The 22187-nt window shown below is 41.4% G+C and overlaps 3 protein-coding genes across 10 annotated transcripts in view; 1 reads left to right on the top strand and 2 right to left on the bottom strand.

Moving 5' to 3' along the window:
- LOC106780831 (acyl-coenzyme A synthetase ACSM1, mitochondrial) overlaps positions 1-10707 on the bottom strand; it is a 54306-nt gene extending 43599 nt beyond the window's left edge. The window contains exons 1-4 of one of the 7 annotated variants that reach the window (XM_070232146.1): positions 10681-10707; positions 8574-8743; positions 1587-2581; positions 742-896 (exon numbers count right to left, since the gene is read on the bottom strand). The gene's annotated coding sequence lies outside the window, so the exon portion shown is untranslated. Of the gene's footprint in view, positions 1-741; positions 970-1586; positions 2582-8573; positions 8744-10680 lie in introns of those variants that run through there. The other 6 variants (XM_070232141.1, XM_070232142.1, XM_070232147.1 and 3 more) reach the window with 6 other exon arrangements.
- The window catches only part of REXO5 (RNA exonuclease 5), a 692166-nt gene that overhangs the window by 605552 nt on the left and 64427 nt on the right, over positions 1-22187 (bottom strand). The window lies entirely within an intron of this gene.
- Positions 1-22187, top strand: part of LOC100147307 (protein disulfide-isomerase-like protein of the testis) — a 305575-nt gene that overhangs the window by 236948 nt on the left and 46440 nt on the right. The gene's annotated exons all lie outside the window — the stretch shown is intronic.

Raw genomic sequence — 22187 nt, 5'->3', positions numbered from 1 at the left:
ATTCTGGATCCAAAATCCCACAGTTAGATAATAAAAAAAAAAAAATTTTTTTTTGAGGAAGATTAGTCCTGAGCTAACATCTGCTGCCAATCCTCCTCTTTTTGCTGAGGAAGACTGGCCCTGAGCTAACATCCGTGCCCATCCTCCTCCACTTTATATGTGGGAGGCCCGCCCCAGCATGGCTTGACAAGCAGTGCATATGTCCGCATCCCAGGATCCGGGCTGGCAAACCCTGGACCGCCGAAACGGAACATGTGAACTTAATCGCTGTGCCACCAAGCCGGCCCTCCCCACCCCCAAATTTTTTTGAATGAAAGCATTCACTTTATATAACGTGAACCAACGTCAACATAATGGAGTTTACTTTCAAATGTTCACCTTCTGGGTCTCTTTTTCTCCCCTTTGCACCCTCCTCCCACAGCCCACCATATTCAAAGTTGCCTAACATGAAACCAATCACCTTTTATGTGCCAGCCACTATCCTGGGCATATCACATGTATATTCCCAATTTTTCCTCTCATTCACTATCACCATCCTCATTTTGCAATTACAGAAATGAAGTGTCAGAGAAGTTGAGAGACTTGCCCAAGGTCAGCCAACCTATAAGCAGCATTGCCAGAATCTGAAAGAAGGTCTTCATATTTTAAGTTCAGGGCTCTGTATATACTTTACTGCCCTGTGGCAGATATACACACAAACACACACACACCCATACACAACTCACAGAAGTTGTCACTCACCTCAGTCTTACGTGGTACTGTCTAGGAAACAGTCGGGCTAGGTCTTGGATTCGTATAGAACAGGGGATTTTGCATGTTCAGCTCTCTCTGATCAGAAGTTCCCAGGAATGTGCACACAGTGGAACTTGCCTCCTGGCCCCAGCTGGGGTTGAGAACTTGGAAGCAGTTGGATGATCCCAAAGTGGGAGGAGATGCTCAGTTAGGAAAAGACAGAAAGCAATCACAGGCCTCCATGGAAAGACAGTTGGTTAGAAAACCTATAAACTTAACTTCAACTATAAGTAACTATAAACTTCAACTATATGAAGTCACTTCCAATTCTTGGAGGATGACTTTCAGGGTGAATCAACAAATAAAGTCAAAAAGGAGCACTTTCACTAGTTCTCTGTGGCTAACCTGCTCCCCTTTCCCAGCTCTGTACCTCCAATGTTTTCATTTAAATGACAGCCAAGTGGCAGTGTGGCTTAGTAGTTAAAGCCTGTGCTCTGGAGGGAGAAAGATTTGGGTTTCAGCCTCAAGTCTGCTACTTACCATCTCTTTGACCTTCATTGACCTTCTTTCTCTATGCTTCAGTTTCCTTATTTGCAATAGGGGAATGATAATAGTAATGCCAATCTCCTTGGTTATTTTGTTGTTGCTGTCATTGTTAGGCTTAGATAAAATAATTCATGAAAAGCATATAGCATAGCGCTTGGCATAACCAATGTTGGCTGTTTCTATTAATTTGGGATTCTAAGAGAAACAGTTCAGTGTACTAGTAAAACACAAGGTCTTTGGAATCCCAAATTCTTGAGTTTAAATCTTGGCCCAGCCACTTACAAGATGACCATGCGCAAGTCACTTACCTCTTCTAACCTTGGTCTTCTCATCTGAAAAATGGAGGAGTTGGGGGTTCTTAATAAGATTTGTCCCATGGAATCTTTGGAAGGATTGCGTGATGTAAAAAGTCTGTAGAGTGCCTGGCCCAGGCATGTGTATGCTGGGTTGATGATGTTGCATTGGAAAAGCCCAGATTGTCATAGATGGTGGCTTGTACTGATAGTTTTCTACTAGAGCCATTATGGGGGTGTTGTTGGGTGATGGGGAATCTCCAGTATCCTGGTCCAACTTTCCTAGCACCTTTTCCCTCCTAACCTCCGTGGAACCAGGGAGAAAAATGCCTTTGCTCCAAGTCACCACTGGAGATTGCTGGAGACACCCAGAACATCCCCGCCAGGACTGAGGGGCATGCCTGGCTTCTGAGAAGCGGGTTTTGCTTTTCCTGGCCAATTCACTCATGATGAACTTTCAGCTCAGGCCAGGCTTTTATTTTATGGAGTGGAGTGAGGACTAGTTGACTGGCCTCAGTAAGTTAAAGATTAAACATCCAAACTATCAAAGTACAAAAAACACTTTTACTCGAACAGAAGAGGCAGTCACTTTGAGAAGACAATGGGAACAGGAGGAAGAGTCCATGAGACACTCTCTGGATCTCAGTAGATCTTCCACATGGATCTCAGTAGATCTCTCATGTAAACTGTGACACCAGTGTTGTGGTCAAGAAGATAGGCTCTGAGGCCAGGCAGCCTGGGTTTCAGTCTAGCTTTTGTCAGTTACCAGTTCTGTGACATTGAGCAGGTTTCTTATCCCATTGCACCTCAGTTTTCTCATCTCCAGTAGAACTCTCTGAAGATTCCATGCACACTTCTCTTTCATTTCCAAGTCTTTCTTGTAGTTAGGATGAGGCTATTGAATTCCAGTTCTGGACAATGAACTCCAGGTGGAAGTGACACAAGTCACTTCTGGTCTCAGGCACTTAAGGACAGGTATGAGTTCTCTCTTTTCCCCTGACTCAGTAGTCCTGGAAACCATATGGAGATAGTAACATCAAAATCTGGCAAAGATTCTCTCAGCCTAGTTCTCTGAGTGACACTGTATAGCCAAGTATCCTGTCAATTTGAGTATTTTACACCCATTATCCTCCTTAATCTTTTTTTTTTTTTTTAAAGATTGGCACCTGAGCTAACAACTGTTGCCAATCTTCTTTTCTTTTTTTCTGCTTTTTTCTCCCCAAATCCCCCCAGCACATAGCTGTGTATTTTTAGTTGTGGGTCCTCCTAGTTGCGGCATGTGGGATGCCACCTCAGCGTGGCTTGACGAGTAGTGCCATGTCTGCACCTAGGATCCAAACTGGCGAAACCCTGGGCCATCGAAGCAGAGCACGGGAACTTAACCACTCGGCCACGGGGCCAGCCCCGTATCCTTCTTAATCTTATAACAAACCTGTAGTACATTCATTCATTCAATAGATATTTAATGAGCACCCTCTATGTGTAAATATAACTTTGTTCATGTCAGACAAGGTTACTGCTCTCAAGGAGTTTACGTTCCCATGACAGAGAGGCAAAAGACAACACATAAAAGATCAATTAAGTAGACAAAAGGATAAAACAATATGTGGAAAGTACTATTATCACCACCATTTTACTAATGAGAATACTGATCCTCAGAGAATTTAAGCTACTTGCCCAACGGCACAGAGCCAGGAAATAGCAGAAATACTATTTGAATCTAGATCCACTTGGCTCTGATCTTTGACTCTTAGTCACCAAGTTCATTCACCAGTGTAGGTTGATCCCGGCGATAATTTCTAACTGAAAGAACACACAGTTCTTTGCTTTGTTTTGAGTTTCAGAATTAACCTGTTCTTGATTCCAAGTGAAAACACCCTGAGACAGAACAAAGCTGAGCTTTAAGCTTGTATACTGATTACAATCCACAACGCTCTCCCACACTGTCCTGGGAACTCCTAATGCATATTATCATAAAATAGCATTTTGGGGGGGTTAATGTTTCTAATTGAATTAAAATGTACACACAATGAGTTTGGGTGGGAGGCAGAGATTAATCGAATTATTCTCAACTAGGAACATAATTGCAGAATTTGCAATATGGAGTAGTATCTCCCATAAGACTAACTTTCTGAAAGATACTAAATATAAACCTGGGACAAAATATGAAAAACAATACCAGAATGTACTAAAGAGCAACCAAAAGCAGGCAGAAAACGGAGGGAGGAGATTGGAGGAAATGAATGGCCCTGGGCAAGTTTCCCATTTTTATGGGGAAAATTCAAGAAGGAGAGAACCAGGGAAGGAGATCCCCCAATTCTGTCTATACATTTTGCCCAAATTTCTCAGGGATCCCTGAACTACACAGAATCCTTTCAGTCTCAGGTTAAAAGAACTGAACAGAGTTTTCAGTTGCTGGACCCTGCAGGGAGTTTGGAGTATGGCTAAGTTAACTGCCTGCTAAAACAAACAAATAAAATAACCACACTTCAGAAAAATATAACAAAATCCAGAATCTCTACAACATATGATAGACGATGTTCAGCATAAAATCCAAAATTTTACTAGACATACAAAGAAACAGAAAAATATGACCCATTCTCAAGAGAAAAAGGACATCAATAGAGAAAACTGATGACCCAGATATTAGAATTAGTAGACATGGATTTTCATAACTATGCTATAGCTTTAGTGACTATGCTCAAGAATTAAAGTAAAATATACTCATGATGAACAAATTTAAAAATTTAGGAGAGAGATTATTTTTTTAAATTGAGAATCTCTAACTGAAAAATACATTACCTTAAATTAAAAATTCACCGAATGGCCTTTAAAGTAGATTGGAGATCACCGAAGAAAGTCAGTGAACTAAAGGTAGATCAAAAGAAATTATCCAGGGGCCGGCCCCGTGGCTGAGTGGTTAAGTTCCCATGCTCCGCTGCAGCCACCCACGGTTTTGCTGGTTCGGATCCTGGGCACGGACATGGCACCACTCATCAGGCCACGCTGAGGTGGCGCCCCACGTGCCACAATTAGAAGGACCCACAACTAAAATATATACAACTATGTACAGGGGTGATTTGGGGAGAAAAAGCAGGAGAAAAAAAAAGATTGGCAACAGTTGTTAGCTCAGGTGACAATCTTTTAGAAAAAGAAATTATCCAGTCTGAAGAACTGAGAGAAGAATATCGAAAAAGAATGAACAGAGCCTCAGTATATATATATAATATATTATCCATGGCATATATAATATATATGTACATTAATATACTAGAATTGTATGTACATTATATGTACATACATGCACACATACACACAGCTACACCTTGGCTGAATGCTTTTTCTATTGGAGTTTCCTGTCCAAACTGACCTGAAATCCAAGTTCCTTTAAAAACAGAGTAAGTTTTTTTCAACTTCTAGGCTCCGTGAACTGGAATTTTACTGCTAACACAGTGCGTTAATGAAAATTCCAAATACTGCGACACCCAGGTCTTGCCTGCAAGAGCATGTACAGCCTTTGCTGACAACCCAGCTGCTCAAGTAAATATGGGACTGAGCCAGAGAAGCTTGCCCTGGAGTGAGGAGGAAGGAAGGCAGGAGCCCACATCAGTGTTAACCTAGAACAGGCTTCTCAACTTTGGCACTGTTGACATTTTGGACTTGGTAATTCTTTGTTGAAGGGGTGCTGTCCTGTGTATTGTAGGATGTTTAGCAGCATCCCTGTCCTCCATCTACTAAATTCCAGCAGCAACTCCCCAGTTGTGACAATTAAGAATGTCCCCAGACATTACCAAATGTCCCCTGGAGGGTAAAATCACCCCTGTTTTGGTACCACTGACCTAGAGTCTAGGTACAGACACTTCTTTCCTTCGGCAGCTGTAATTCCTTCCCGCAGCTGCAGCTGAATCCAGGCTGCACTTCTCCCAGCACTTGCAGACCCAGCGGCAAGTCATGCCTGAATTAGGAGACACTAGCACCAGCTGGCCTGTGCCCATCCTCAGAAGTCTGGGTCAGCCCACGGAGCCCCTCCTCTGAGCTCAGAGACATCAGCCCAGCTGAGTAGTGCCCCTCCTTGTAGATCGGAGTTTCATACCACCACCCACCAATGGGCTTCCTCCTCTGAGTTTCTAAGTTTTCCCCTTGTTTCTTCAGCTGTAGGAATGGTAGCTGCTTCTTGCAACTGCTACCTTCATGATGCCTTAGAGTGCCTTTTAATCTCTCAGTCACTTAGTGAGTGATTTTGTAACTAAACAGCTTTTTTATGTTAAAGTCTCTATGTTAAAATAACTGAGGTGATTTTCTCCTGACTGGACTGATTGATGTAATGTTCTTCCTCTCTCCCGTCCCCTCCCTTCTTTTCTTGTTCTCTGGTAAACTTATACTCCCTTTAGAGCCCTGACAAATATCATCCTTTTCTGGAGCTTTCCTGGACTCTGCTGGGCGGAACCAACCACCCTCCTCTGGTCCCCGGCACTTGGTATAGTGCTTCTCACCTGTGGTAAAGCCCTGTGTATATATCTCTGTTGCTCCTACTAGACTGTAAACTCCTAAGAGCAGGAACCATATAACATCATTTCTGCATTCCTGGTACAGTGCTGTGCACGTATTTAGGCTTGGTAAATGTCTGTTGAATGAATGAATGAATGAAGAACTGAGTGCCACAGGACTTCTGATTGTTTCAATCTGATGCTGTGTTTTCTCCCTCCTCTCTTTCTGCCTAGATGGCAGTCTCAGTGAGCATTGGCATGGACTCTCGTTGCATTCCCTCCAATGGCTGGCCCACTGCTTGGCAATGACACCATTCCAGCACCCTCATTGTGTTGAGTTTCTCTTAGCTGGGTCTCTTTTGCTCAGTAGATATTAAGCTCCTTGAGGATAGGGTTTGTTTGGCATAAAGGAGATTCTTACTATATATTTTGCTGAATGAATTGCTGAAGGGATCTAGGGGAGGTTTTGAGGGAAAACCCTTGAAGGATGGGGAGGGTGTTTAGAAGTGGAGCCTTCATCCTTGGTAGCAGAGATGGTGGGAGGAAATTCAGAGAAATTGTTTAGGAAATCATTGACTATTCTGGTCTGGTAGAACGCAGGGCACATGGAGAGGAAATTTGGGAGACAAGGCAGCATAGCTGAGTAGGACACAGATTTTGGGTGCTGAGAACCAGATTAAGCAATGTGTGCAGTATTTTACGGGGAAGTCCAGGGGTCCTGGTGTAAGGGACTGGCATCACCAGACCTCCATTTTTGAGGAGAGCCCACAGAGTGCAAGAGGAGAAACTAGTGGAGGAGGCCATTCAGGAAAAGCTGTGTCCTGTAAAACCCAACAGGAGGGTTAACTCAGAGAGCAAGGATCCCACTGCCCTGATAGTTCTATTCTGTAGGAAGCGGATTCTCTTCATGGAGGAAGATGATGAATACTCCATGCTATAGACAATGGAGACCAAAAGGAAGTGAGAAAGGGAAAGAATCAGAATGTAACAATTATCCCAGGTTGAATGGTTTAGCTTCATCTTTTTTAATCTAATTAGCGTAGAGTTTTTCAGAATTTGATGTATTTTGTAAGACATGAAAGATAACAAAGTGTCTGTCTTGGCTTTTAAGTAGATGTGTGTGGCTGGGCAACAGCGGTGTGTGGAATTCAGCTGGGTTCTGTTTCAACAGGGAATATGAGTCCATTATAATTCTTAAAGAAAGAAAACGACAGCAATTTGAGTATGACCTGCATTATCATCATCTTTTAAATGCAGTTAATGATATCAGCTTTCCTTTATGTTCTAGGGCTTTTTGGAAAATTAAATAAGATGAAGGATGTAGAAGTACTTTGTAAATCATCAAGTGCTTACAAAATCCATCCATTCTTCCAGCAGATATGTACTAAGGTTGTCGGATCTGACATGAATGAGGGCAGGCCCTTGGGGTTGCAGGCTTGAATAAGCCCTGGTCTCTGTCCTTCAAATCTCTACATGAACTGATGAGCTTTCATAAAGATACTCTCCATGCCACAGGAGAAGGTTAGCATACTTTATAAGGGATTGTTACTAATATTACATTTAGTAAGGTGGGCTTTGTTGCTAATGGCTGCCAAGTTGATGTCTTCGGTTTTTCTAGAAGAGTACTCAGGGAGGCAGTAATACCATGTGATTAAAAGGAACTGGGCTTTGGAGACAAAGGATGAGCTGCAAGCTTATCCTCACTGGTGACACTGGCATAACTCCTATCTAACTCAGAAGGTTACTGAGATCACTATATCGACCACATTAGAATCTCTTGTTCACATCCATTTATTCATAAAACTTGTAACTCTAGGTGTTTCCTACCTCCCGGCCAGAGAAAGACAGAGAATAAGTGAGTAGACAAATAGACAAGATACTTTTAGTTGGCGAGAAGTGCTATGAAGAAAATGAAAGGGGTGATGTAATGGGGAGTGATGGGGCGAGGGCTGCTGCTACTGTAGGGCTATCAGGGAAGAACTGTTTGTGACAGGGACATTTGAGCCCGGACCTAAATGACAAGAAGCAGCAGCCAGGTGAAGAAGTTGGGGGAGGAGCATGCCAAGAAGTGGAGCACCTGGCACCCTGAGACAGGAAAGAGCCAGATCCATTTGATGATCAGAAGGAAGGTTAGCGATCTAAGTGTCAAGCACAAGGGAGAAAGATGTAGCACATGAAGTCAGAGAGGCAGGTAGAGGCCAAATCATGTAGGACTTTGAAGGCCATGATGAAGAGTTCAGAATTTATACTGAGAGTGGGAAGCCACTGGCAGGTTGAAGCAAGGGAATAGTGTCAGTTGATGTACATTTTGAGAAGATCAGCCAGGCTGCTGTGTGGGGAATACTCTATGGAGGTGACAGAATGGGAAAGGAGAGCAGGTAGGAAACAGATAGCTGTCCTGGCAACAGGCAATTGCCAGCTGGACTAAGGCAATGGTAGTAGTGGTAGTGGTAGGGGGGTTGCAGATGGTAGGTCAGACAGCAGACAAGCTTGGCCCTAGGAGCAGGAGTCTTACCCGCGCTGGTAAGGTCATTTCATTCATCTGATGACTCCATAATGCTTTCCCTGGCTTCTTGAACTTTGAACTCTACTCGTCATTGGAGCAAAAGTAGTGGTGGCTTTCTTTCTTCAGCACTTCAGACTTGGCTTTTTTGTCTCCAGCTCCAGTTCTTCTTAGATCAGGGGCTTTGAAGTGAGACAGACCTGGATTGGAATCCCTGCTCCAACACTTACTAAATAGTTGAATGGATAACTTTTTAATTTAATATCTCCAATCCTCAATTTCCTAGCAAAAAATGAACTTAATAATAATGCCTGCTTCTTGCAAACTTATGCTGAAGCATCAAGTGAGATAATATTTGTGGAAAGCTTCTCAATGAAAGTCACTTGGCTTTCACTCTGAATTATCTCCTTCAACCTCCCACCTTAGACTGGGATGGGAGGCCACATGTTTCTGCTGAAACTCCAGCACCAGCCTGGCAGCCAAGTCAAATTTCAACCTCAGCAGAAAGACAAATTCCCACTTGAAAAGCAAAGTCCTTGCTAATCCTTATGGTTCCCTGGTGAGAATTTTTAAAAGGTGCCCCTGGGAAGATGCACTTCTGCTGGGGATGGTCTGCGCAACTCTGAGCAACAGCCTCAATGAGAAAAACTGTGGGCAGATCAAAAAAAAGGAGAAAACTTCCAATGTGAATATTAATTGTGAATGTCAGGTACCTTCTGGATCATCACCGGTGCGTTTCGGCAAAAAGAAAGGAAACTAGAGAGTAAGTCTAACAGTGACACCCCTTTGTCACTGTGGGCAGACAAGGAACGAGCCCTTTCTGTGCCTCTCAATGACCTGACATGGCATCCCAGTGGCCCACTCAACAGTGTTTAAGGAGGGAGGAGTGGCTGTGGAATTTTGTTGTAAGTCTGTCAGAGACAAAAAATCTGCCAAAAGTATACAGTTCTATTTATTTCACTCCAGGTATTTTCTATCCATAAAAATGGAAAAAAAAAATGCAATCACTCTCTTTGATTCTTACCTGCTTAATTTTCTCCATACCAATTACCACTACTCATCCTAATCCACATTTTGCTTATTTGTCTTAAATTTTGTCTGTTTCTCCCTTCCCCCTCCCACAACAACTAGAATGTGAATTCCACGAGGGAGGGAACTTTCCTTTTAAAGCTGCATCCTCCCTGGGGAGGACAACACCAGCACTAATAATCACTTACTAGCTGTTAGTTGAGTAAACGAGTGCAAGGCTTTGGGAGTCACCTGGTGGAGAGACCAGCTGTTACCCACATGCAACAGAGCTCTGCCTGTTTTCCCTTTGCATCCTTCTTGGTTTGGTGTGCCCAGGAATCTTGGGGGATGGTGGCGGTAAGAACCAGGCCACATCCATGCCCTGACAACTGTGCCACACTTTCCAGGCCTGGCTCTGCCCAAGAAGCTCAGTCTTGCTGGTGCCATCCCCAGAAGGAAATGGAGAACTTGGAAATCAGCTAGGCCAATGCAAACAAGAAGCCCTATAGTGACAGGGAACTCACTACCTCCTAAGGCTATCTGCCTTCATGCCTTGTACCCTCACTGTTCCTAGATTGATCCTGGAGCCACGTAGAACCAGCTTGCTGTCCAGGCTCTTCTGAACCCATCCTAGGCTCCTTGGGAAGCGAATGCCCCTGGGCCTTTGCCCTCCCAAGTGACCATGCCTAGGCAGGAGGACCAGACCCTGAACACCAGCACAGCATCCAGCTTCTAGGGTAATGTTGACTGAAATCCTGACCCACATGCACAAGTCAAGACCACAGTGATGGAGGTTCCTGAGGCTTTTCCTGTTCCGCCCACACTGCTGGGGAGATGAAAGGATCTGAGAGACAGTGAGTTCTCTCTTGTAGGGGGAGGCCAGAGGGGACTCCAATGGAGTGCAAATCACAGGATAATCTGAGTAAAGAGGGAGAAAACCAGCTAAGCTCTCTACCGTCTGTCTCCCTCCAAATTTTCCCCCAGTTGTCGCTGGAAGGATTCACAAAAAATTGACATCATTTACTTCTAGGGAGGAGAACTGTGATGGAAGTAGGGGGTGGTTTTCATTGGATACCCTTTAATAGCTTTCAGAACATCTTTCAGGTATTACCTGAACATTAAATAATAAAATTAAAATGATAAAACATCACAGCTTCTTTCAGGATGGTGCTGTCACCTCTGTAGCGCCCTTTCTGCATGACAGGTTTCAGATATCACGTTCTCTCATCTTCTGTGCAGCTTGCTGGGATATCGGGACCTGCCAAACCAGTTGCAGGATGGACTCTATCCAGCTCAAAGCCCCAGGGGTCTCTGTTTGTCTTATCCCAGCATCCTCTTCTTTTTAGAGCACTCGGACCTTGGAAGGACCAAAAAAAGTCATGACTCCATCAAAAAGCTGGATCTTAGTTTCCATAAATATCCTGCTCTTCCAAGCAAATGCCCTTTCTTTGCACACTCCTCCCCCTATCTCTCCTTCTGTGGGCAGACTGGCTTTCTAGCTGGGCTGAAGTTTTACTTAAGGGTAACAAAAATTAAATAAGAGGTTACTTCTGATCAGAGCTCACACAGCTGGGTTGCTGTGCCCAGCCTGACTGCACCTTTGCTTGCTGAGGCAGCATTCATTCTCTGGGCTCCACCTCTGCCCTTCACACATGTACCTCTCAAACATCAATCCCTGCCTGGTGGTTTACCTGAATCCTATGAGGTGCTTCCTCACACATGAACTCCATGAATCTCTACTGCATCCTTGTGGTGATGTTGGATCCCTCCCAATTTTCAGATGAGGAGACTGAGGTTCAGAGTGGGCAGGGCACCCCACTAACAGAATCAGAACTCAACCTCGCAGCCTTTAGCTCTAGAAGTTAGCTACACTCCCCATTCATCCTTGGCTACTTCCTTTTAAGTAAGATGACACTACTTGCACTTCCTTTTGAGTTTTCATTTTGGTCCCATCCCTACCCTTCTCCTCTGTAACTTTGTTCCATTCTTACTTGAATGTTTCTCAAACGTCAGTCATTCATGCCTCACCTTCATTTTCTTTTTCTTTTTCTTTTTTGCTATAAATAGGCACTATTGCCTCTAGTCTTATTTACTCAATATTTTCCTTTACATTGATTCTCTCAAAAAATTAAATAAAAACCAAAAAATATATCAATCCAAATGAAACTCTGTACTACTACTATCGTTAAGAAATTAATTCTATCTGCCACAACAGAACTAAAAAGAAATACAAAGAAAGCACATATTGTTATTGTTATTAAATCCCATTTGGATATAGTTCCTGACAAATATTTGAGACTAGTGTGTTCTGTTTTTGTTAAAAAGAGGAATTAAGGTTTTATCAATTGTTTATTTCTATGATAATGTTGCCTAACAAACAATCCTCAAATCTCAATGGCTTACAGCAACACACATTTATTTCTCACAAGTCACCAGGCTGTCTTGGAGGCTCAGTTTCAGGCTGTGGGTTGGGGTATGTCTGCCCTACAAGTCTTTCACTCTGAGACCAGTGGCTATCTAGGGCATGCTCTTCTCATGGTGAACGGCAGATGAACCAAAAATCAAGGCAAACCATGAAAGCACATATAAAACCTTTGCTTGCATCATGCTCGCTTGTATTCCATTGACCAAAGCAAGCTACACCACCAAGCTCAACCTCATGGAGCAGAGAACTGTATTCCTCCCTGGAGTACAGGTGGAGAGGGATGAGTAGAGAGTGAATATTTGCTGAATCACGAATAAACTCCACCACAAAGGAGTGGAAGACACAGAAGGAGCAAACTGAAACTTTCTAACTGACTTAATTCAAGAGAACTGGAAAGGACTTAACCCAACTGTAATGCACGTCCTAGTGGTGAGCTCACTCTGATTCTGAACAAAATCAGGGTTCTTTTAGCAAGGAACAAGATGGTGTGGAGGTGGTGGTGGAGAATGGCCACTGGTCAAGTGTATTTGTCTGCTAAGGCTGTTATAACAAAATACTACACACCAGGGGGTTTTAACCAACAGAAATTAATTTTCTCCAAGTTCTGGAGGCTGGAAGTCCAAGATCAAGGTGCTGGCAGTGTTGGTTTCCTCTTGACTTGCATATGGCCATCCTCTTGCAGCCTCTTCATATGATTGACCCTCTGTGCACACACCCCTAGTGTCTCTCTGTGTGTCTAATCTCCTCTTCTTATCAGGACACCATGATATTGGATTAGGGCCCACCCTAATGGCCTCATTTTAACTTAATCACCTCTTTAAATGCCCTATCTTCAAATATAGTCACATTCTGAGGTCCTGGGAGTTAGGGCTTCAACATATGAAATTTGGGGGACACAATTCAGTCCATGACCATAGGAGAAAAGCAATGTTTGTCACACTTGTTCAAGTCCCTCCCTCCTTCAAAAATTGTTTCCTTGATTCTATATCTTTTCTTCTATTCCTTCCCCTTCCAATTAATGTTTATTAAAAAGAGTAGACTACATTAGCTGTTTCCATTGCTGTCCATCCCTCACTAATAATCCACAGCCATCAGTTTTCTATTCTTAATTACTCTATTGAATTTTTTTGGAAACAAGTTCTCTAATGTTCTTGCTGCCAAATACAATGGATTCTTGGCCATTCTTGTCAATGATAATCAATTCTTGAATTGCTCTCTTTCATCTTTCTGTTATCACACCCTGCCTTTTCTGAGTCTTCTTTCTCAACATTGTCCATGGAATTCTCTTCCTCTTTCTTCTTTTTAAATATTATTGTACTTCAAGGACTCATCCTCAGCCAACAATTCCTCTCATTCCATATGCACTCTGTCCATCTCTCTCTCTCACCTCTCTCTCTCTCTCTCTCTCAATAACTTACTAAACCATATTTAAAATCTTGACCTCTCCCCTGAATTCACACTTAAATATCCAACTGATTACTAAATATATGCTAACCTTGGTCAGAGAGGGTGATGTCAGCATCATGGCTGACTGAGCTCTCCCTGTAAACTCTCCCTTTTAAGATACAATGAAAAGGACATTCATATTCCAACAGAGGACATCCACACAACACAAAAGACATCTGAGAGACCCATGCAGCCATGTGGCAGAAATGTAGGTGCTGGAGCCTCCTCCAAGGAAGTGGAAAGAGGTAAGAGAATTCTTCTCTTCCTCCCCAAAGGGCAGTAACCCAGGCATTGCATATAGCTCTGAGAGAAAAGGGAGAGGGGAGGCCCTCCACGGGAACACCAGTGCTCTCCAAGGTCCCTCACAGCCCAGGGTAAAGCCCCACACAGAGGTGACTAGCTATTGTGGAGATGTCTTCATTAAGCTAACACTCCAAGAGAACATATAGTGAGGTCAGAGTGAGAAGCCCCTGAGATCATGCAAGAGAAAGAAAGTGCCTCTCCCCCAACCCTCTTGTGCCCATTCAACACATAGGAGCTGTGCTGCAGATTATGATGGGCTCAGAATACACATCTCTTAACCCCCACCCAATGGCGGCAGGTGGAAGTGGTGATCAAATACTACCGCAATGAGGAAACACAAATCCATGCTGTCTAGCAGTATGAAAAAATATTAAATCTCCAGACCCAAAGGAAAATGACAAGTACCCAGAAATCAATTCTGAATGCACATAAATCTGTAATCTAAATCACAGAGAATTCAAAATAGCTATCATAAAAAACTCAACAAGTTACAAGAAAATGCAGATAGAAGTTCTAGGAATTCAGGACCTACTTCATAAAAGAGATTGAAACTATAAAAAAAAAAACAATCAGAAATATTGGAGATGAAAAACACAATAAATGAGATTAAGAAAAACATTGATTCCCTGAATAATAGAGCTGATATTATGGAGGAGTGAATCAGGAATCTTGAGGACAGAAATATAGAAATGCTTCCGATGGAGGAGGAAAGAGTACTAAGACTAAAAAAGAATGAAGAAATTCTCTGAGAAATATCCGGCTCAATTAGGAAATGTACCATAAGAATTATAGGTATTACAGAGGGAGAAGAGAAGGAGAATGGAGCAGAAAGCTTGTTCAAAGAAATAATGTCTGAGAACTTCCAAAACCTAGGGAAGGAGCTGGAAATACAAGTGAAAAAAGGCAATAGATCTCCTAACTATAACAATGTAAAAAGACCTTTTCCAAGGCATATAGAAGTAAAGCCGGCAAAAGTAAATGACAAGGAAAAAATATTAAGGGCAGCAAGGCAGAAGAAAAGAACTTCAAAGGAACCCCTATCAGGCTTTCAGTGCATTTCTCAGCAGAAATCTTACAGGCTAGGAGAGAGTGGAATGATACATTCAAAATTCTGAAAGACAAAATCTTACAGCCAAAAATACTCTATCTATCAAAATATCCTTCAGATATGATGGAGAAATAAAAACTTCCCCAGATAAAGAAAAGCTAAGGAAGTGCATCACCACAAGACCCCCACACACAATAAATCCCCAAGAAGGCCCTTATACCTGAAAAAAAAAATAAAGGAGTTACAAAGTCCTGAGTCAGGAGATAAACAGGTAGACAAAATGAGAAAATTGTAGCTATCCATCAGAACAGGTTAGCAAACACTCAAGTATAACGTTAAAGGTAAAGGTAAGAAAGACACCACAAATAAATATAACCTTTTCATTTTAACCACAAACTCACAATACAAGATGGCATAAGATGTGACAAAAACAACTTAGGAGAGGAAGAGGGAAGGGATGGAATCAGCTTAGTCTAAGGAAATAAGGGGTTATCAGAAAATGGACTATCTTATTTATGAGACTATTCATACAAACCTTATGGTAAGCACTAAACAAATAAGTAAAACAGAAATACAAATAATAAATAAGAAGAAAATCAGCACAGAAAACTACCTAATAGAATGGGTGGTTTGAATTACACAGGACAAGAAACAAAGGAAATGCAGGAGAACTGGAAAATGAGTGATAAAATGGCAGCATTAAGCCCTCATATATCAATAATCACTCTAAATGTAAACGGATTGAATTCTCTAGTAAAAAGACACAGAGTTGTGGGATGGATCAAAAACAAGATCCAACAATATGCTGTCTCCAAGAAACACATCTCAGCTCCAATGGCAAACACAGGCTCAGAGTGAAAGGATGGAAGATGATACTACAAGCTAATGGCAAACAAAAGAAAGCAGATGTTGCCATACTTACATCAAACAAAGTAGACTTCAAGATAAAACAGTTAAAGAAAGAGACAAAGAGGGGTAATATGTAATGATAAAAGTGACACTCCACCAAGAAGACATAACACTTATAGATATCTATGCATGCAATGCAGGAGCACCAAAGTACATAAGCAACTATTAACAAACCTAAAAGGAGATATTAACAACAACAAAATGATAGTAGGGGACCTCAACACTCCACTCACATCAATGGATATATCATCCACACAGAAAGTCAAGAAGGAAACAGTGGAATTAAGTGAAAAATTAGACCAGATGGACTTAATAGATACACATAGAACACTCCATCCAAAAACAGCAAGTTACACATTCTTCTCAAGTGCACATGGAACATTCTCAAGGATAGACCATATGCTGGGAAACAAGGCAGACCTCAGTAAATTTAAGAAGATCGAAATAATAACAAGCATCTTTTCCAACCACAATGCTACAAAACTAGAAATTAACTACAAGAAAAAAGCTGAGAAAGGGACAAAGATGTGGAGACTAAACAACATGCTACTGAACAACCAATGTGTCATTGAAGAAATTAAAGGAGAAATCAAAAAATATCTGGAGACAAATGAAAATGAAAACATACCATACTAACTCATATAAGATGCAGCAAAAGCGGTCCTAAGAGGGAAATTCATTGCAATACAGACTCACCTTAACAAATAAGAAAAATCCTAAGTAAGCAACCTCAACCACACCTATGAGAATTGGAAAAGAAGAACAAACAAAGCCCAAAGTCAGCATAAGGAGGGAAATAATAAAAATGAGAGCAGAAGTAAATGAAAATGAAACAAAAAAGATAGTAGAAATGATCAATGAAACAAAGAGCTGGTTCTTTATGAAAATAAACAAAATTGGCAAAGCCTTAGACAGACTCACAAAGAAAAAAAGATAGAAAGCTCAAATAAATAAAATTAGACATGAAAGAGAGGAAACTGCAACAGATACCACAGAAATACAAAAGATTATAAGAGAATACTATGAAAAACTATATGCCAATAAATTGGACTATCTAGAAGAAATGGATAAATTCTTAGATTCATACAACCTCACAAAGCTGAATCAAGAAGAAATAGAGAATATGAATAGATCAATCACAAGTAAAGAGATTGAAACAGTAATCAAAAACCTCCCAAAAAATAGAACTCTAGGACCAGACGGCTTCCCTGGAGAATTCCACCAAACATTCAAAGAAGAGTTAATACCTATCCTTCTCAAACTATTCCAAAAAATTGAGGAAAACGGAACACTTCCCAACACATTCTACAAGGCCAACACCACCTTGATACCAAAGCCTGACAAGGAAAACTACAGGCCAATATCATTGATGAACATAGATGCAAAAATCCTCAACAAAATATTGGCAACCCAAATACAGCAATACATCAAAAAGATCATACACCATGATCAAGTGGGCTTTATACCAGGGACACAAGGATGGTTCCACATCCACAAATCAATCAATGTGATGCACCACATTAACAAAAGGAGGAATAAAAACCACATGATCATCTCAATAGACACAGAGAAAGCATTTGACAAGATCCAACATCCATTTATGATAATAACTCTTAAAAAAATGGGTACAGAAGGAAATTACCTCAACATAATATGGCCATATGTGACAAACCCTCAGCCAACATCATACTCAATGGGGAAAAACTAAGCATCATCCCTCTGAGAACAGGTACAAGACAAAGGTGCCCACTTTCACCACTCTTATTTGACATAGTACTGGAGGTTTTGGCCAGAGCAATTAGGCAAGGAAAACAAATAAAAGGAATCCAAATAGGAAATGAAGAAGAGAAACTCTCAGTGTTTGCAGATGACATGATTTTATATATAGAAAACCTTAAAGAGTCAATTGCAAAACTATTAGAAATAATCAACAACTACAGTAAAGTTGCAGGGTACAAATTCAACTTACAAAAATCAGTTGCTTTTCTATATTCTAATAAAAAACTAACAGAAAGAGAACTCCAGAACACAATTCCATTTACAATCGCAACAAAAAGAATAAAATATCTAGGAATATTTAACCAAGGAGGTGAAAGACCTATACAGTGAAAATGATAAGACATTACTGAAAGAAATCAATGATGACATAAAGAAATGGAAAGATATTCCATGCACATGGATCAGAAGACTAAACATAGTTAAAATGTCCATACTACCCAAAGCAATCTACAGCTTTGATGTAATCCCAATGAGAATCCTAATGACATGGAATTAGAACAAAGACTCCTAAAATTCACATAGGGCAACAAATACCCTGAATAGCTAAAGAAATCCTGAGAAAAAAGAACAAAGCTGGAGGCCTCACAAACCCTGACTTCAAAATGTACTACAAAGCTATAGTAATCAAAACAGCATGGTACTGGTAAAGAAACAGGCACACAGCTCAGTGGAACAGAATTGAAAGCCCAGAAATAAAACCACAACTAATCTTCTACAAAGGTGCTAAGAAGATACAATGGAAAAAAGAAAGTCTCTTCAATAAATGGTGTTGGGAAAACTGGATAGCCACATGCAAAAGAATGAAAGTAGACCATTATCTTTCACCATACGCAAAAATAAACTCAAAGTGGACCAATGACCTGAAAGTAAGACCCAAAACCATAAAACTTCTAGAAGAAAATATAGGTGGTATACTCTTTGACATTGGTCTTAAAAGGATCTTTTCTAATACCATGTCCTCTAGGACAATGAAAGCAAAAGAAAAAATAAACAAGCGGGACCTCATCAGACTAAAGAGCTTCTGCAAGTCAAAGGAAACCAGGATCAACACAAAAAGACAACCCATCAATTGGGAGAAAATATTTGCAACTCTATATATGACAAGGGTTTAATCTCCATAATATATAAAGAACTCACACAAATCAACAAAAAAAACACCAAACAACCTGATCAAAACATGGGCAGAGGATATGAATAGACATTTCTCCAAAGAAGATATACAGATGACCAGTAGGCACATGAAAAGATGTTCAACATCACTAATCATTGGGGAAATGCAAATCAAAACTACACTAAGATATCACCTTACATCTGTTAAAATGTCTATAATCACCAAGACAAAAAATAACAAATGTTGGAGAGGTTGTAGAGAAAAGGGAACCCATGCACACTGCTTATGGGAATGCAAACTGGTGCAGCCACTATGGAAAACACTACAGAGATTTCCCCAAAAGTAAAAATAGAAATACCATATGACCCAGCTATCCCACTATTGGGTATTTATCCAAAGAAAATGAAATCAACCATTCAAAGAGACTTATGCACCCTATGTTCACTGCAGCATTATTCACTATAGCTAAGACATGGAAGCAACCCAAGTTCCCATTGACTGATGATTGGATAACAAACATGTGGTGCATATATACAATGGAATACTACTCAGCCATAAAAGAAGATGAAATCATCCCATTCGCAACAACATGGATGGACCTTAAGAGTATTATGTTAAGTGAAATAAACCAGACAGAGAAAGACAAACATCATATGATTTCACTCATACGTGGAAGATAAACAAATACACAAAGAGAACAGTTCAGTGGTTACCAGGGAGAAAGGGGCTGGGGGGTAGGCACAAAGCACGAAGGGGAACACTTACATGGTGATAGACAAATAATAATATATAACTGAAATTTCACAATGTTGTAAACTATTACTTCAATAAAATAAATAAATACATGCTAACCTCGATATTCCATAGATAACATAGATAAATTAACATGACCACAACTGGATTCAATGTTCCTCCCTCCAAATCTGTTCCTCTCAGAAAATATTATAACCACCTACCCCAGTTTACCTGATCAAAAAAAACCTGAGACATCATCCTTCAGTGCCACCTTTCCCTTAACCCCATCTACATAATTTAGTTGCTAAGTCATCAAGTTCCGGGGAGAAGGAATTCTTTTAAGTATTTCTCAATTTCTCCTGTAATACATTCGCCACTCAGCTACCAAGGTAATCGCTTAGAAATGCATTGTTGACTGAGTTCGTTACTCTCCAGATGAAGTCCAAACTCCCTATCATGTGATATAATGACCACCCCTCTGTCATTTCACAACTTGAACCTGATGTTGAAATAATAGTGAATGTCAGCTGAGGTGACTCCCCGTCTCCAGGGTAAGTTCCTCCTTTTATGTGTGGATAATTGCAGCCAGCCTGGGACTTTAATAGACTAGAAAGGCTTTTACCAGACAAGGACACGAAGGACGAGGTGGTCTATCTTTACCTCATCCTGAAAAAGACAAGAGAAGGTTATTTAACTGTAGTCACAGTAGGCAAACCTTTCAGCCAGTCTGAAAGATACTGGCTGAATATCGTGATTGCTTTTACAAGCCATTTGGAGAAGGGGATGGAGCAGAGAAGAGCCAGATCCTTTTCTTTGGGTAGGTCATAGACTTCCCCTAAAGTTATGGGTTCCCAACACCAATCATTCCTGAGCCTGGAGAAAGTAAGGAGAGTGTGGACTGGGCACTGAGTAAAGGCATATGACTAAAAACAGTCTCGCTATAGGATAAAGATAGCAGTGAAAGTGTCAGGATGAGCAATCTGCTAGATTTTAAATTCTTGGAAGCCCTCAGTTAAATGATACTCCCTTAAACATTGATAAGTCCAGATTGTGAAAAACAAAGTATTTTTATTTGATTAGCAGATTGCATTTCTCTACTAGGCCAAACAAAACTCTGGCATATTTAGTGGACTCCAGGAAGAGTATATCACAGTATCTCCACATTCTAGTGGATGTTTTAAAAGACGGCTGTAAGAGAAGTGTTTTGTCAAGGGCCAGAAGAGCAGGAAAGCAGATTGAAGGGGTGCACGGGCATTGTAGGGAGATAGGCCTGTGTGGGAACCTGACACTATGTGACTTTGGGGAATATCACGTAATCTTTTCAAGTCTTGGTTTCCTCCTCTGTCAAGGAGGAAAAATAATAGTACATGAATCAAAGGGTGACTGTAGACATTAAGCAGGATATACATATACACGTGTTTTTTTGGCACAGTGCCTGATACATGGTACGCACTTGGTAAGTGATGGCTATTATTATTACCATTGTTGCTATTATTACTCAGTATTCTTAAGAAGAGTCATAGACCCTCAGAGATCCTTTGCTGTCTTCTCCAGCTCACTTGAATCTGCTAGGAAGTTTCACCTTCTGTCTCTGAGTTGTGGTGAAGCCCTAATGGTCCTCACCCCCCTGTGTCTCCTGGACTCCTGGCTTGGGGTCCCAGAGGCCCCAAGAACTGAGTCTGTGTTTTGTTTTTCACCAATTGCCACTCTCTCCTTCTTTGTTTTCCCCAAAGACAACCCTCAGGGTCTTGACTGAAAAATGATTTTATTACTTGATTCTAGGAAGACTAGACACCACCACACACATGAGCCATGGGGGAAGGGACACCTTTTGGAGGTGCTCACACAGTTCTCACAGCTATGACCTGAGGTCTGTAGATGCCACACTGAGATGAAACATGACAGGATTTATAAAATGCCTAGCACAGTGTCTGGCACATGGCAAATGTGCAATTAATGGTGGTTCCCCTTCTCTGGTCAGGGTCACCCTAAGGTTTGGTGTGACTTGAGGGTGATGACACTCTCCCAACCACATACACAAGCCTCTCTGTATGGAGGTCTTGTCTCAGGGGTGAGATAGGGTGCCCTGGCCTTTCATTTTTAAGATCCAGTTTTCTGCTTGAATCTGTTGATCCAGTGCTGCCAAGTCCAGCTAGGCAGCCAGACAAAGGGATGGACAGAATTAATAGACAGAACACAATCTACATTATTCAATGGGACAGGAGACCATCAGCCTCAAGGACTGAAGTGAGGTCCCTCAGACTGCCACATATTTATTTGTGGGTAAAGAATTTCAAGCAAGTACAATAGCCAGAACTCATTCCTGCAGGGACATGCAAGCCAAAGTCCAAAGATTCTATTCTTCATCCCCCTGAAGCACACCAGCCCATCCCAGGTTAATCCCTTGGGGAGTATTTTAAGAACAATCAGCAAGGTATGCAGACGGCATTCCGTTCCTGCAATGGCTGGCGTTCCTAAGCCCCTTGCCTTCATGCTTGATACAATATCCCCTTCCGGCCTTTGATTCCAAGGCACAATCTGGTATCAGCCTAGGCTTAAAGCCTAGAAAGAATGCTGCTATGATCTCCTGCAGCAATCCAGCTCTTTCTTTTCTTTTATCTCTTTTCTTCCTTCCTCCCTCCTTGCCTCCCTCCATTCCTTCCTTCCTCCCATCCTCCCTTGTGTTTCTTTCCCTCTCTCCAATTCTTTCTGTCTTTCCTCCCTCCCTCCAATCCACCTTCCCTCACTCCTTCTTTTCTTTCTTAGTTGCTCTTTCTTGCTGTTTTAATCCTTCTCTCTCTTATTTTTCTTGCCTTTTTCTATGTTACCCTCTCCTTTTTGATGAGGATTATTTTAGACTGG

Source organism: Equus caballus, chromosome 13 (assembly GCF_041296265.1).
Source record: "Equus caballus isolate H_3958 breed thoroughbred chromosome 13, TB-T2T, whole genome shotgun sequence".
Lineage (NCBI taxonomy): Eukaryota > Metazoa > Chordata > Mammalia > Perissodactyla > Equidae > Equus > Equus caballus.
Note: the sequence above shows the minus strand (reverse complement) of the source record. Positions and strands in the feature narration are given on the sequence as shown.